Below are 17,251 nucleotides of genomic sequence, written 5' to 3' on the forward strand. Positions count from 1 at the left end.
AGCCTAGTTCTATATGCCTTTCCAGCAACCATACTGTGGTTTAGGAGTGCTGTGGGAGGAGGAAGCTAAGACATGAAAAAGCTGCAAGATATCAAGTGATTAAAAATGAGAGCGTAGAAAAGGATTGTTAAAAGTGGAGAATTTAAAACGTGTTAACGACTGCTAAATGAATACACGAAAGGAAGAGTGGGATCTGTTGAATAATGGCAGATGACTGAAAGTGGGGAACAAAGAAAGAAATAGGAGATAAAGAAGCTTAGTAACATCTAGAGTGAAGGAGGAACATTCAGCCCTGGGAGGGGATGGTAATGAGGACACAGGACTCGAACATCACCCAGGGTACCTCCGTGGTGCAGTGGTCAGTGTGGTTGGCCTTTAAGTCACAAACGGGTTCGATAGCCGATGCGGGCAGATGCCGCGTAGCCTATCTAATCGTAGTAAAGCACCACAGTTGTGATAGGACCAGCCCATTGACAGCTTGTATCTCGGCCTCAGGTTTCCCCAGCGGTGATGACCATGTCCGGGGACATGGCCCTCATTGACGGGCCTTATTCAGCCTACCAGGAGTGTCCATGTCCAGGGACATGGCCCTTCGCCTGAAGGGCCGAATGAGCCTTCCAAGGCCTGGTGGTGCTTTATCTCAAGCTGCAACGCACGAGGACAACAACAACAACAAATGGGGAAGGAGAATCAGCAACTAAGTAGACTGGTGATAGGACGGGAAAGGAAGACGTGATACAAAATCTTGAATTCCCATACATACTCGCCATTACCTCACTTGGGCCCCCTTCTCTCTTCCTCCAGATGTCCCAGATTACCATTCCGCGTCTATACCCATAAGATCACGTTGGCTTTAAATTTTCCAAGTCTTCAAACCTTTCTCTCTCTCCTCTCGTTCTCTGCCACTCAGGGGATCTCGCGAGGCCTCACCAGCACACCACAACAGCAAATGAAAGCAAAAAAAAAAAGTAACAATTCTGAGGAAGAGGGGCAGACGAAGGCCACCCCACTTTGGAGAGGTGGAGACGAGACGGCCTCCTGGGAGACGAGACAACGAGCGAGTGGCATCTCTCTCCAGCGAGTCGGATCATAAAGTGGACCGAGACGAGAGGAGGAGGAAACACCACTGTAATTCCGAGTGGACATGACCCGAATGACTGAGAGTGTCTGACAAAGCTGGATAGAAAATGGAATAGCGGGTACTTGCTTAGACACCCAGAACAAATATGTACATAATCATTTTGAATAGAACATTGCATAGTAACGATTCATCCCGCATGGAAAGACTCATGTGTTTGTCAAGGGCGTAACATAAATGCTGAATAATATAGTTCATATAACATGCGTCCGCGAGTGCAAACAAACATAAAACAGACATGGTGGTCGATACAGGGGTACATGACTGAAGCTGGTGTGTGTGTGTGTAAACACATTAAGTATTGGTACATATACACAAGATTGAGAGACGCGGGCAACCCTTTCCCCGTAACACATTAAGAGTAATAACACAAACTTGCGACACAGGTTGCAAGGTGAGGGTACTTCCCATACGTCATTGAGCACATCCACTAGCACGTCCATCCATGTGAATGGACAACACTGTAGGTTGAAAGATTACTGCTATCCTCATCCATCCTCCTCCTCCTCCCCAGGGACTGCGGCAAGACCAGAGGTCCATCCAGATGAGCCTTGTCCTAACACCACCACCACCAGCACTACCGTCTACCTCCTGCAGCCCACAGGAAGACCCGGCGACCGAACCAGACTTCAGTTGGTTGGCCTCGATCACGCCTTCGGCTCGCCAGGTCAGCCAAGCTGCCTTACTCCCATTCTGAGTGTCTTTTTCTCTTCTTGGTCGTTACGTCAACCTCGGCATATGGACGCCCACTTTCACACGACACATTAATACCTTCCTGGCTGTTGGAGGGTATTATGTGATATATATAAACATATATTATGATAAAACTGTTTTCTGAATGTTCGATATTCATCACTCCTAACAAGTGTTTCCTACTATCATTGAGTCCAATCATTCAGTTCACATGTTACGCATTTTTCCTTTTCCTTCTTCAGTCGCCACAACGACTCTATGCGAATGCATAACACTGGACGAATACTATACAACGAGTTCTTCCATCCCAGCTGGTGAGGAGTGGTTGTCTAACTTCACGGTGTGTATGTGGTACGAGGTGAGGCACCTGACGGAGACGACCACGTTACTGAGTTATGCTGCAGATGGCACCCATAACTTTATCGCGTTAGGTGAGCACATGATCACGTCTTCTCTCGTGTCTTCTGGCTTCAGCATCATTCGTTTTACTGTCCTCTGGCTTACTGCTTCCTTTTCTTACCAAATAAAATAGATATATTAATGACACTGTGCTGATATAGAGAGGAAAACACATCTATATGTATTCTGCATATATAAAAAAAAAGCCATGAATTTCGTAAATCTTTGGAGATTTTCTGGAATGAATTTCAAAGTTTTATGTCATTACAGGTTTCGAACACTATGGCTCCTTCTTCTCCTTCGAGTACGAATCTACTTCGACGTTGGTGCCAGTGAGACTCGAGCCGTTGAGGTGGCAGCACTGGTGCCTGGTAGGGCACGAGACAGGCACTCGAGTTGGTCACCTCACACTCTACCTGAATGGCACCGCTGAGGGGCACTGCTCCGCGCCCTTGCCTCTGCTTCTCAACGGCACTATGGTGGCAGGTCGGGACCAACACGAAGTCGCTGGCTCTTTCCCGTCGGCGCAGTCCTTCGTGGGGCGGGTGTCAGGGACGTGGTTCTGGCCAAGAGTGCTGCTGGGGGAGGAGGTGAAGGCTTTGGCCCAGAGTCGCTCAACCCTACCGGAACCAGACCCCGCCCAGTGGGTCGTCTACGGCGACGTGAGGACCTCGCAGACGACCTTCAGTCTTCAGAGCGACGAAGAGGAGAAGCTTCTGGTCCCGATTGGGATAGAGGACTCGACGAAGGCCGAGGGTCTCTGCCAGATGCTGAATATGACACTGGCGCGGCCAGACTCAAGGGAGGAAAACGACCTGTATGCTAGCATCTTAAACCACACCGCTGCCTGCATCACCTCACCGCACACGACCGAGAGCACTGGTTGGCTGGGACATCATTACAACGAGTCGTCTCAAAGTTACCAAGAGTCCTTCCACTTCACGACTCTCATCTCCGCTCGGATCGTGCGACGGGAAGCCACGGTGTCTCATCTTCGCCTGATGGACTCTGGCGAGTGGCTCTTCTTCCCCGGGGGTCCTTCGTGTCCTCTGTGCTCTGGTCAACTCGCGGGAAGGTTCCACCTGCTCGGCTTCTGTGAGGGGGAGAGTGACGGACCAGCGTCGGACATGACCTTCTACCCGAGGCTGGATCAAAAGGGCGTCTTGTACTTCCTCTCTCTGAGCGGCGTCACCATCACCCTCCAAGACGAGTGGACGATGAACCACAAGCCGACCAACACAGTCATGGCCACGACTTCGACGCCAAATCCCATCGGACTGCGCCACTGGACGGTGTATGACAGCAAGGATATGTGTCACACTCGCCCACGACAGCCAGGGGCAGCCGGCAAAAACGCGAAACTAACCCTGAGTAACTGTTCTATGGAGGAGTTCACCTGTAATGATGGTACCTGTGTTCCTATGGAAGCGCGTTGTTCCAGCGTTTATGCCTGTGAGGATAAGAGCGACGAGGCTGACTGCGAACGTGTCTTGATTAGGGATGACTACAGCAAGGGCAAATCCCCGCGCATACCACTTAAGATAGAGTTTGTGATAAAGCTTGAGAAGGTAGGTAACAAATTCTATGTAATACAGAAGGTTGGTATACATTCTATGTGTTACAGAAGGTTGGTATACATTCTATGTGTTACAGAAGGTTGGTATACATTCTATGTGTTACAGAAGGTTGGTATACATTCTATGTTACAGAAGGTTGGTATACATTCTATGTGTTACAGAAGGTTGGTATACATTCTGTGTTACAGAAGGCTGGTATGTTATCTATGTATTAGTTACAATATACAGGGAATGCAAGGGTAGACACCAATAGCTGATACTAAACACTTTAAGCTGTGGTTTTCTTAATTTTTGTTTCCAATGATAAGCCATATCAGTATCATACTAGACTGCCTCCAGGACGTCTTGGTGCTCATACAATCTGTGTCATCAGGTGTCCTCCGTCAACATCTTGGCTCAGTCGATGCAGGTGAACACGGAGATCAAACTCTCGTGGTTTGACGAGAGGCTCGTCTTCAGGAACCTACTCAGCGATGAAGTCCTCAATGTCATCGAAGACTTCGAAGAACGTCTCTGGCTGCCGCAGATAACAGTAAGACTCGTCTTAGTGGTCTGTCTTAGTCTATTTACCATTAAGATCTCCGCCGTCCACCCTTGTGATCTACATCTTGATTGGGTTGAGGATGAAAGGGGGAATTGAAACCTGCGTGAGAAGCTTTGAGCATCTCGGACAGTGTATTAGATCAGCTTTCTACCCAACACGTCGAGTGCGACACGTTATTTTGACGAGATGAAATCTTTTCTCGAAGCTAGATACAGAGGGAAGCATACCCATTCCTTCCACTACTGGAGATCAACATAATTTCTATCATCCTTGATCTGTTATGTCGCAAATAATGGTCATATTGCAGCTCATCATCACATCAATTCACTTCACTTGTTTATATGTTTTCCTTGCGTGTGTTTCAGGTGATGAGCGAGCAACGTCTCATGGGTACAGTCGAACCGTTGATGCAACTGAAAGTAATACGAAAAGGACTTCCGAGGAGAGTTGGTTCAGGTGAGTGAGTCTCAAACACCCCGATCCTACCTCCTCTGACTCCATCATGTCTCGTAGGCTTCTGTACCTAACTTTCAGATGCTCGTGATTCCTACAATTCTTGGAACTGTGTGAGTCTCTATAAAGCTCGTGGACTGACTCGCTCTCGCAACTCTTACTCGCGCTGTAGTCTCTTAAGAATGGAAATCCCCGTAGCTCTTGCGGTATCCGCAACCCTAACCAATTGCCATCACTTCTGAAGTACTCGCAGCTATGCCTCTCTCGAAGTCTCCAGAACTCTCGTAGATCTTTGTAGGTACTTTAATCTATCCTGGTATTAAGGCAGCCCTTGCGAATCGGTTTACTTCCTGTAGATTCTCATATGAAGTAAATATCATCATTATTTGTGTACAAGGCATTGTTTACATACACACACAGTCCTTAGCGTCCTCTGACGTTCACATGTCGACAGATTATCACTACAGTGGCACGGGAAACCCTATCATCTATACCTTGATGGATCAGATGCACATCTCCTGCTCCTTCAACATGATCGACTTCCCCTTCGACGAACAAGCGTGTTGGCTGAACCTGTCCCTCTGCAACGTCATGAATGACGTCATCCTGGTGGGAGAGCTCGACTGGTGGGGAGCGGGTGAGGGTCTGTCGGAATACGTCATCACCAGGACGGACCTCGTCACGCAGTCGAAGACCATCAGCGTAGTCCTCCGCCTCAGGAGACGCCCCACCTTCGACGTCTTCGCCAATTACCTGCCGGTGCTGCTGCTCCACGCCATCAGCTACGGCACGCTCTTCATCGACCCGCAAGACTTCCAGGTATGACATTAACCTGTAGAATTGGTTCTGCCCTTTGAGGTATACCAAAAAAAAAAAAATTTTGTCCTCGATTCTTCGTAAGTTTAGATAAATCACATCAGCGTCTTGATGTTAAACTTTTATTCTATTTAAGATCTAAAAAAAAAAAAAAACTTTAGCTGTTTTCAAACTTATTCTTAAGAAGTTACACACATCTTTATTGCAGTATATTAACAATCTTATCAGGGGGACGTTACACACACACACACACACACAGCAGGTCAACCTTCACGAAAGATCATGGCGACGTTACACACACACACACACACACACACACACACAGCAGGTCAACCTTCACGAAAGATCATGGCGACGTTACACACACACACACACACACACAGCAGGTCAACCTTCACGAAAGATCATGGCGGCGTTCCACACACACACACACACACACACACAGCAGGTCAACCTTCAACCCAACCTGACCCAATGTCTTGTTCCAGGACCGAGGCACCATGAGCCTGACGTCACTTCTCGTGTTGATCTCGCTCTACTCGGACACCATGACCTCCTTGCCCAGGACCTCCTACCTCAAGCTGCTGGACATCTGGTTCATCTTCAGCATCGCCTTCCTCTCTGCCATCATAGCCGTCCACCTGGCCACCAACACCACCAGAGCCGCCACCACCACCACAGTCAGGGTCTTCTGTTCTGTGCCAGTTGAGCAAAACCTCAACTCCCGTGTTCTTCATGTGGCCCAAGTGGTCCTAGCTGTTCTTTACGGCACCTTCCAAGTCTTCTACTGGGGTTATGTGGCCATGCTTTAAGAAGAAAAAATTCTTTCACAAAACTGCTTGTAAGTTACATAAACTCAAGTGCTTCAACCTATAAATTATTCAGTCATTTCTGAAAAGAAAAACAAAATGGACGAAAACAGTGGCATGTAACTAGATCATACATGTTTACGTATCTAGAAAAAGAAAACAATCGCAAAGATCTAATTAGAACCGTAATTTTTTTCCTAGGAAGTGGTGACTTGAGCAACACACACACACACACACACACACACACTGTTCCTCTGTTTACATCTTCAACTCAAAGATATCAGAGGCACAACGTACCAGAGATCGTGAGTTACACAAGGTTATGATCCGTGAATATAATGGCCCAGAGGGTTGTTAGTGAACACGAGCAGTCATCATTAACAGAAGTTCTGACATACGAACTAGAGTTACTCTGAAACCAGACCACACTTAAGGAGGCTCAGCGCCACCTATAATGCGAACGTTGATCCAAGAAAAACCCAAGGTGACAGCCCTTGATCATTTTTGGGCCGAACGTCTGTTTCCTAATTTGATAAATAGCGTGAGTTTATTACAGCCAACACTAACCTCACATCCCACACACTGGTGTTAAGAGGAATCTATTTCATGACTCGTTAAAGGAATGACTGAACATGTAATTCTTTTAGGATTTATAGCACGACTAACGAGAGAGAGAGAAAAAAAAATAATGTAACTCCTCGACCTTAGTTCAGTTCATCATTACAAAGAACAGCACCTGTTCTGAGCTTGATCACAAAGTACGACTGCAAATTCTTGAACACCTGAAGAACATTCTTTGAACTTAAATCTCCTAAATCCCTGCATGTTTACGTATGAAACAACTACTCTATAAAACATCATCCCAAGTCTATATCCACGACAACAAAGTTATAAACTATAGCAAAGATTTTCACAAAAGTTCATAAATGGCTTCTGTATTTCATGTTTCAGGAAACTCCCGTCCAGGCTACACACACACACTCATGTGCATGATGGAATGAGAGAGAGAGAGAGAGAGAGAGAGAGAGAGAGAGAGAGAGAGAGAGAGAGAGAGAGAGAGAGAGAGAGAGAGAGAGAGAGAGAGAGAGAGATCTGTGGAAATTTCCCTCTCCTCGAGGGATCTGTTGGTACAATCTCCATTAACTGGGTTGGATTGTCAAAAGCGGTTCACAAAGGATGTAATCATTGGCGGATGGCTTTCATGTTCTTTCCGTTGGCACTGAGGTAGATTCTAATCGGAGAGGAAGCTTTGAATTTCACACACTATCTAAGGCAAAGTGGGTGATTGCCAGGCTGATAGCCATCGCAATGGGCCGGTCCTTACCTGTGTATGCTGGTGAAACACTGTCAGACAAACGTGGGATGATAGACGAATTGTAATCATGAGGTTTGCCACAGCCTAATACTATTCTCTTAAACTCACATCACCCGCCTTTCTCGTAAGGTATCTTTATGACCCTTATTAGCCCAAATCTAACATCATTATGGTGTCGAATAACGCGACAACCTACGACTCGATTCCAAGCACCACTCCCGCCTGAGGAATGAGATCAAGGACTGTGACATATGTTGGTCAGGCTTGGAAAATCTAATCCCATATGAGACGAAGAAGCCAGTGAGGTCGTGGGATATTGAACCGCGAGGGAATGAATGAAGTCTCTCTGGTCTCTGAGAATGAGCAGGTTGCTCGGCGATTTCACCATAAATACTGTGATATCGGATCTTATAATCGGATTGGATAAATACCTTACAGTAAACGGTTTAGTGAGGATTATATTTGATCGAGACATCATCTCCTCAGAGCACCAGTGTGATTCCATGATTCCATTTATTTTCGCTGTTATGTCCACACTAGTACAACTAAAGACATCCTTCTCAAGGTAAAGTTTCTTTGCAATCTTTGGAGTAGTTTGTACCCAACTTGACCTATTTTCACATGTCATTACGTTCCATGATTACAGCTGTGTCGATAAATTCCTTCACTTTAATCCGTTTTTAACTGTTGAGATACACCATCGCTCTGTCTGTAGGGGACGCGCCACGTTTTCCAAAACTAAAAGAAATACAAACGACACATCGTCGTCCATCATAACCAGTCCAGTCTATTTTATGTTCGTACTTCGTTCGCAACTTTGCGCCTGTGCTTGCTCGTCTATTCTCCTCCCCAGACTCAAGACCAACCACAACTTTACATCCTCAGAGAGACATGTTTATTTTCACCTCTCTCTCTCTCTCTCTCTCTCTCTCTCTCTCTCTCTCTCTCTCTCTCTCTCCTTTTATCATCATTACCAAAATAGTCTTGGTCGATAGTTCTCATTCTTAACCAAAACCTATTCGGTGTTTTTAACCCCAATTTCTTCCCGATTCGCTGAAATTCCTCTTGAATATTTCCTCCCTTCCCTCACAATACAGTCTTCTCTCCTTATGATGCTCTCACGCAATACAACTCCCTCCTCCCTTACAAAACAACTCCCTCCCTCAAAACGCGATTCTTCCCTTCACAGAAGAATTCTTTCTCCCTCCCACACAAAAGGGAAGTATGATTGTAGTCTTGCTTCCCTTGACCATAATACAGTCTTTCCTCCTTTCAAATACAATCCTCCATCCTTCCCTCTCTCGCTATCCCATCCTCTAAACATCCCATTACGATACAATCCCTCCCTTCCTCTTCCACAATACAAACACGCCACCTTCCCTTACGACAGAATCCCCCATTCCATTCCCAGGAAACAGGAACGGATTCCATTATACAACTCACAGGAAATGTATTCCACGAGACCCAAACAAGAAGTTATAAGCTTCTGGGCAAAACCAATACAATTACTGTGAATTCTTCCAACACACAGCTCCATTGTTTAGATTTAAGGAAAGTCAGAATTATATTGCACACAGGAAATCCCATTGGCCCAGCCTGATACCTGCCAAAGGAAGTATTTTCTCAGAAGTTTCAGAAGTTGGTTATTTAGGTGTGTGTGTGTGTGTGTGTGTGTGTGTGTGTGTGTGTGTGTGTGTGTGTGTAATACACAGATCCCAATAAATACCTATACAGTAACTATGCATCTTACATCTTTAAGCTTCAATAAAATGTCTTCTTGGGCTAAAGCCACGATCGGTTTAAGTGTAACTATGATGAACAGACCTAACTATACGAAAATCCTTCATATTTCGTATTCCCTTCTGTTACTGTTGGTCACAACGTGAGAGAAATAACGGAGCTAATTCACGTGACATTATCCACTGGTGACAACCAATATACCATTAACAATAATCATGATCACGAATGATGGCAATATATATATATATATATATATATATATATATATATATATATATATATATATATATATATATATATATATATATATAGTTGTGTCATCTGTCAAATACACGGAAGCTGCGCTGCAAAACACTCTACCATCCTTTCATTTTCTACGATTGAAATATATATATATATATATATATATATATATATATATATATATATATATATATATATATATATATATATATTATATGGTTGGAGGTCCACAGACAGCCCTGGACACAATACCTCATCAAATGATTCCAGGAGAAGGCTGGCCTGGAAGAAAGGGGTGGAACGGACTGTTCCCCTGGACCAGTTCCCCTGGAACGTGTCGACATGATAATGGAGGAAAATGGTTTACGAACGTGTTTCCTCGGCCCTACTGAATACGAATGAATTATAGTCACGGCCGCTGGGGAAGTACAGAAGGGAAGTGACCATGAGGTTGGTGACAGGGGAGTGTCAGTTTGTATAGTACGTACGTACAGTTGCTTCCATAAATACCGTCGCAGTCTGTGGTGGACAGTAGCGACATCTGGCAACTCAAGGGTAGCAAACGTGTTTTGTGTATATTATTATTTTTTTTCTACATAAAATATACGAGTGTAGCCAGGTTCTCAGCGGCAAGGGATGTGATGAATGACTGAAGAGAATAGTTCTTAGAGTATCATCTTTAATATCCAGTGTATGGATGTAAATATTATCAAATCATATTTCTTAAAAAGCCGATGTTAATAGGCCTGTGCCAAACCTAACTGAATACAACATTGTCAAGAGAAAATGGTTTATATTTGTCATCGTCAAACGCTACATACCGGACCTGGTCTGCAACCATTTGATGGAGGGGAAATATATATATATATATATATATATATATATATATATATATATATATATATATATATATATATATATATATATATATATATAAAGATAGATAGATAGATAAACAAAATAGATAGAGATAGATATATAGATAAACAAAATAGATAGATAGAGATAGATATATAGATAAACAAAATAGATAGATAGAGATAGATATATAGATAAACAAAATAGATAGATAGATAGATAGATAGATAGAGAGAGAGAGAGAGAGAGAGAGAGAGAGAGAGAGAGAGAGAGAGAGAGAGAGAGAGAGAGAGAGAGAGAGAGAGAGAGCCTGTGCTGGCATGACGTAGACCTACCCCATCCATAAATAGCCACTGATGTAGTCACCCCTCGTTTCATCTACTTAATGAGCACGTTAACAGGCCCCTTAAGCAGGAAGGCGCTAACGAGCTTGTTAGCAACAAATCCTGGTCGAGGCGAGTTATCAACACGCTGAAAATAATCTTCAGGACACGCTAATGAAAAATATCCACAAATAAATACAAGGCATATTTATACACATCCTGGGTATATCTGATATTTATACACATCCTGGGTATATCTGATATTTATACACATCCTGGGTATATCTGATATTTATACACATCCTGGGTATATCTGATATTTATACACATCCTGGGTATATCTGATATTTATACACATCCTGGGTATATCTGATATTTATACACATCCTGGGTATATCTGATATTTATACACATTCTGGGTATATCTGATATTTATACACATCCTGGGTATATCTGATATTCATACACATCCTGGGTATATCTGATATTTATACACATCCTGGGTATATCTGATATTTATACACATCCTGGGTATATCTGATATTTATACACATCCTGGGTATATCTGATATTTATACACATTCTGGGTATATCCGATATTCATACACATCCTGGGTATATCTGATATTTATACACATTCTGGGTATATCCGATATTCATACACATCCTGGGTATATCTGATATTTATACACATTCTGGGTATATCCGATATTCATACACATTCTAGGTATATCTGATATTTATACACATCCCGGGTATATCTGATATTTATACACACATTCTGCGTATATTTGATAAATAATCATGTTCTATATCCATTATTCACTTCAGTCCACACGAGTGGTGTTTACAAACAAAAAATAACTGCTAATTTTATGATGGCAAATTTTGAGAGGTTCCGAGATAGAATTGAAAGACACTAATTCTTCAAATATATGATGGTACTTCAAACACACACACATATATATATATATATATATATATATATATATATATATATATATATATATATATATATATACATATATATATATATCTTTTTTTTCCAAAAGAAGGAACAGAGAAGGGGGCCAGGTGAGGATATTCCCTCAAAGGCCCAGTCCTCTGTTCTTAACGCTACCTCGCTAATGCGGGAAATGGCGGATAGCATAAAAGATACACACACACACACACATATATATATATATATATATATATATATATATATATATATATATATATATATATATATATATATATATATATATATATATAATCAATACGTACCCCAGGTCGAGACTGGTTCTTGGAGAGAGAGAGGGAGAGAGAGAGAGAGAGAGAGAGAGAGAGAGAGAGAGAGAGAGAGAGAGAGAGAGAGAGAGAGAGAGAGAGAGAGAAGACCTAATACCAACCAATTCCTTTATTAACCATCCCAACTGCTAATAACACCGGCGCCAAATTGACGTGTGTTAACCACACGACCGAGATCATTTTCTTCTTATAAGACCCCTCAGACCTGATATTGCCCGGGTCTCGCCCTCTGTAATCACAAATCCAAACTAATGACAAGGATAATGTCACTTAACGTTGTAATCACAGTTACGAAGGCTGATCAAATTACATTACGGATGACCTCATCCCGGGGGCCCAAGGGTGACCTGTTCATGCCAAGTCTTAATGATTCACAGGTATTAGGGTCAACAGTGTGTGTGTGTGTGCGTGTGTGTGTGTCTAAAGGGAGACAGTCTCCCTAGGTAAGAGACTAGTTCATCTCAGAAGTGCAATCTTACCTAAGAGATAAGTGTGTGAGAGAGAGAGAGAGAGAGAGAGAGAGAGAGAGAGAGAGAGAGAGAGAGAGAGAGAGAGAGAGAGAGAGAGGTAACAAGGCACATTCTACGCGTCCGAGCTCCGTCTATAACACAGCAACTTCTGTGGAACATAATGTTCTTCATTAACCTAGCCATGGTGTTCTATGAGGACTGACGGTCTATATTGATCAGTCTCTCTCTCTCTCTCTCTCTCTCTCTCTCTCTCTCTCTCTCTCTCTCTATATATATATATATATATATATATATATATATATATATATATATATATATCCTTCCAGAACATCTTTTTATTCTCCCTAAAATTTAATGATATATATTAACAACAGGACCAACGGGGCAGACTTACCTTTCGTGGAAATACATAAAACAAAAACAAAAAAAAAATATCCTTGCAGTATTGTGTGTGATTTTTGTTTATTTTGTTTTTGCAAGACTCCTATTTTTTCACCTACATTCATACAACTTTTATATATTGTGTCATGTTGAGAGAAAAACCCTCGTAACAATATGTAAATAATAAATTTTTCATTCAATAAATCTTTTTTAGTTATATATAGGTGCACTGGTTTGATTTCCCTGATATAAATAATTCTTTCAGTTTCCAAAAAAATTTCACACACACACACACACACACACACAGGTATAACCCTTTATTGCTGTTGATAAATGGGATGATAAAGGAGATCAGAGAGAAATACCGTCCTAATTAATGCCTAGTTATAAATATAAAGTAGGTAAAAGTTCTGCTTCAGACCATTCTCATAACTTTGTTGAATTTATGTTCACATCCTTTGTCTCTCTGTCTCTTTACTTGAATGAAAAAAAAAAAAAAATTGAATGCTAGGAGCCTGAACATGCAGGAGGATGAGAGGCGTGCACGGGATAGACTGCACTAGAGGAATGTGCTACATGGGGGGGAGAGAAACGTGCTGTCAGTGGACAACTAGAGAATGGATGTAAGCAAATGACTCCTTTTCTTCGTCTATTCAATGCGCATCTGGAACCCTATAGCATTCAGAATGAGCGAGCAGTAACCTGTGGAAATGTACAGAGAACAAATATCTACCAATATCTTTCTTTAAATCTCGCTCCTTCTCTAACACTAGATTTCAAATCGTTGCAACTCAGCCGTGCAACAAGCTCAACACATTGGGCATAAGTCTTGCAAAAACCCCACACCACATCAAAAAAAAAGAAAAAAGAAAAAAATGCATCTCAAAAGTTGAGGGAGTTGAGTGGGATATCCTTCTCTTGAACAACAACAACAGTTCCATATCTGCGGGAATCCTCATTGGTCAAAGTGTGGTAAACAACAGCTGGTTTATGTACCTGTCCCAGGAACACAAGGGAATACTTCAAGAAAAGACGTGTATTGTGTTTGCTATTTCCTCTCCCACCATCTGGTTAGGTTGGTGTGGTCTTAGAGTCCTCGCTAATGAGGTGGTCAACAGCCCTTCCTTCCGTGTTTATGAATCTGGTTCCCCGTAATGTCTGTTTGTGTACTCTTCAAGTACTGGTTAAGCAGCCTCTCTTCCACAAGAGAGGGGAAAACAAATGTTTTTATCTTCTCTTCGTCTGTAAATAATTGCTTCCCGTTTCGTCTATTCTCTGGCGTTATCAAGCTCGTTTTTTTTTTTTTTTACTTTCGGGTATTTCTATCACCTCTGTCGTGTCTTATCATACAGACGGGAGATATGGACCCATTTTTTCTTCAGTTCTAGTGACGGGGGTTCGACACGCCGATGCACCAGATCTGTGCCACCATCAGTTTTCTTGGTCTAGTAACTTATTCTTTTTCCGGGTTTCATATCTTGTGTGTATACTACCTTAAGCGTCTATTGTGGGTCGTCAACAGCTGTGGGGGGGAATCATATCACCCGTGGGGGATTCATAGCACCCGTGGGGGATTCATAGCACCCGTGGGGAGTCGGCATTATACCCCAGGGTAGTCGAGAGGTCAAGCTAACGAGCGGGGGTAATCCTTCCTCTAACGAGCATTGTGAAATGGCACTCGTGAACTATGGAACACAAGAGGTCTTGTCCCTACACAAAGACAGCATCAGATATCGCGATCACTTGTCGTGAATGATATAATCTAAGAAATCACAGTAATTTGGGATGAGAAATAAGTTACTAAGGACAAATTACGTCCTTCCTTACTGTCTCTACGTCGGATTAATTATGACGGAGAGTAACTGTGTTGCGCTGGAACATCTGTGTCCTCAAGACATTATCATAATCATCATCTTCAATAGGTTAGTAAGAGAAGAGAGGAAGAAGAGGTGGGATAGGGAAAGGGGATAGTTTGGAATGTAAGAGAAAGAGAAAGAGAGAAGAAAGACTGAATTGTGGAAAGCGCAAGTCTGATGGTTAACTTCCAGACACACACACACACACACACATACACACACACACACACACACACACACACACACACACACAACAGTCTTCCCTCGTGGTCGTTTTCCTCGTCTCGCGAGAACCGGAGCACCTGTGCGTCTCTCTCTCTCCCTCTGAACGAGAGAGAGAGAGAGAGAGAGAGAGAGAGAGAGAGAGAGAGAGAGAGAGAGAGAGAGAGAGAGAGAGAGAGAGAGATAGTTCGCCGTGGCGTCGTCGACATATCTTTTAGTCTCCCTAAAGCAGACAAAAATCTCTATTTGCATTTAAATTGGATTCCGCTCAGTGTTTTTCTTTCTTTCTTTCTTTATCTCCCTACCATGTGTCACGCCTCGTTTGCCCTGGCTGACAAGATGACCAACCTGTCTTTTACTTCGGTCTGGTGCGAGTCCAACTGTTGCAGGGTTCTGTGTGTGTGTGTGTGTGTGTGTGTGTGTGTGTCTCAACCAACCCAACCCATCCACCTGTATCAAGGCGAGAGTTCGGTCTGCCGCTTCCTCGTGGACGGGACCACAATTCTCCTATGCAAATGTCAGACAGCAGCAGCAGCGGCTCCTCAAGACACACACACACACACACACACACACACAAAGGATGGTATGGCTTGAGTTTCGACTAAGAGGGAGGAGGAACAAATGGCTCAGGGATTCGCGAAGTGGGCGTGAGGTATGACCTTGTTCCTCGAAGAGTTAAAGCTTGACCTTGTTCCTCGAAGAGTTAAAGCTTGACCTTGTTCCTCGAAGAGTTAAAGCTTTTAAGTTTAAACTTAAGGTTCGATCGTTTTCCCCGACACGATGACAATTGGTTACGTTCTCGTACTTACGTTCGAAACGCGCTTCTGAACCGCTTCAGTTGAATTCGTAAAAAAGATTCGCGCATAAATGAGAAATGAAGAAGTTGATCTAAAGATTTCCTAGGCAACTGGTCAATTCGAAACAGCAATTTTGAGTTATTACAGTAACTAGAATGGCTACGATGGTTCTTTCAGACAAACGGACATATTTCGAACAATGAGTCGAGACTGTAAACTGAACAAACCAGTCATATACCAGAAGTTCATGAGTGACGTGAGCTGAAGACAAAACAGAATTTATAAAATCCTCCATCAACTATATATATATATATATATATATATATATATATATATATATATATATATATATGTGTGTGTATATATGTGTGTGTGTGTGTGTGTGTGTGTGTGTGTGTGTGTGTGTGTGTATGTGTGTGTGTGTATGTGTGTGTGTGTAAGTGTGTGTGTGTGTGTGTGAGTGTGTATTACCAGGGTCATGGTAAAGTACAAAAAGCTTCAAAACGCAGAACGATATTTGAAAATGAGCAAAAAAAAAAAAAAAACCTGGAATATAGGAATACCCCTTAGTCCAGCACTATAGCCCTTGCGTCCAGCGTCCCAACATGTTTTGATAAACATCACAAAGTTGAAATGCAAACGCAACAAAGTCAATAACAGCGGCAGTGAAGCCCACTGTTGTTTGGAGGACATGAGCATTTAGGGGAACAAAAAAATATTGCTGTACCTCAATCATTCTCTCTTCTTTCTTTTGATTCGTATGGCATATTAAGGCAATGTTGGCCTCTGGGTTGATAATGCCACGTCTCCTGGACCTCGAGGGTACATACATATGTTACCTATTGCCATTTATAGTCGTCTCTTTTCCCCTCTCTGTAAACTGAAATGTTCAAACTAGAAAAACAAACAAAACATGGAGCGAACACTCGGGTGTTATGTCTAGGTTTGTGGAACTTTGCGGGATGGATACACGTACATAGTGTGGCAACGCTTTTTATTCTAACTCTCTCTCTCCCCCCTCTCTCTCTCTCTCTCTCTCTCTCTCTCTCTCTCTCTCTCGCTGAACTATAGGTTGTTTTCCTGTATGAGAGAGAGAGAGAGAGAGCGTCACCTATGTATGTACACAGCAGCCAGCCTGCCTGTCTCCCTGGGTCGAACTGTCATACTCTCCCTCGTGGGTAGGGAGATTAGGACCCCAAACTTTCTGTCCAAACATTGTTCAACTTTACGTTAAGACTTTGCGACTGATGCCACACGCGAGGGAGAGCAATACCCTGCGGGTAGTGACAAGAATTCCCAGGTGGATTAAAACTTCTGAGGCTTAAGA

The 17,251-nt window shown here is 42.9% G+C and overlaps 1 protein-coding gene across 2 annotated transcripts in view; it reads right to left on the reverse strand.

The window, feature by feature from the left end:
* Nucleotides 1-17,251, reverse strand: part of LOC139753227 (probable U3 small nucleolar RNA-associated protein 11) — a 44,700-nt gene that overhangs the window by 21,829 nt on the left and 5,620 nt on the right. Inside the window, exon 1 of one of the 2 annotated variants that reach the window (XM_071669453.1) lies at nucleotides 6,196-6,395. The exons of the other annotated variant lie outside the window; for it this stretch is intronic. The gene's annotated coding sequence lies outside the window, so the exon portion shown is untranslated. Of the gene's footprint in view, nucleotides 1-6,195; nucleotides 6,396-17,251 lie in introns of those variants that run through there. 2 annotated transcript variants of the gene reach the window in all.

The sequence above is a fragment of the Panulirus ornatus genome, chromosome 14, assembly GCF_036320965.1.
Source record: "Panulirus ornatus isolate Po-2019 chromosome 14, ASM3632096v1, whole genome shotgun sequence".
NCBI lineage: Eukaryota > Metazoa > Arthropoda > Malacostraca > Decapoda > Palinuridae > Panulirus > Panulirus ornatus.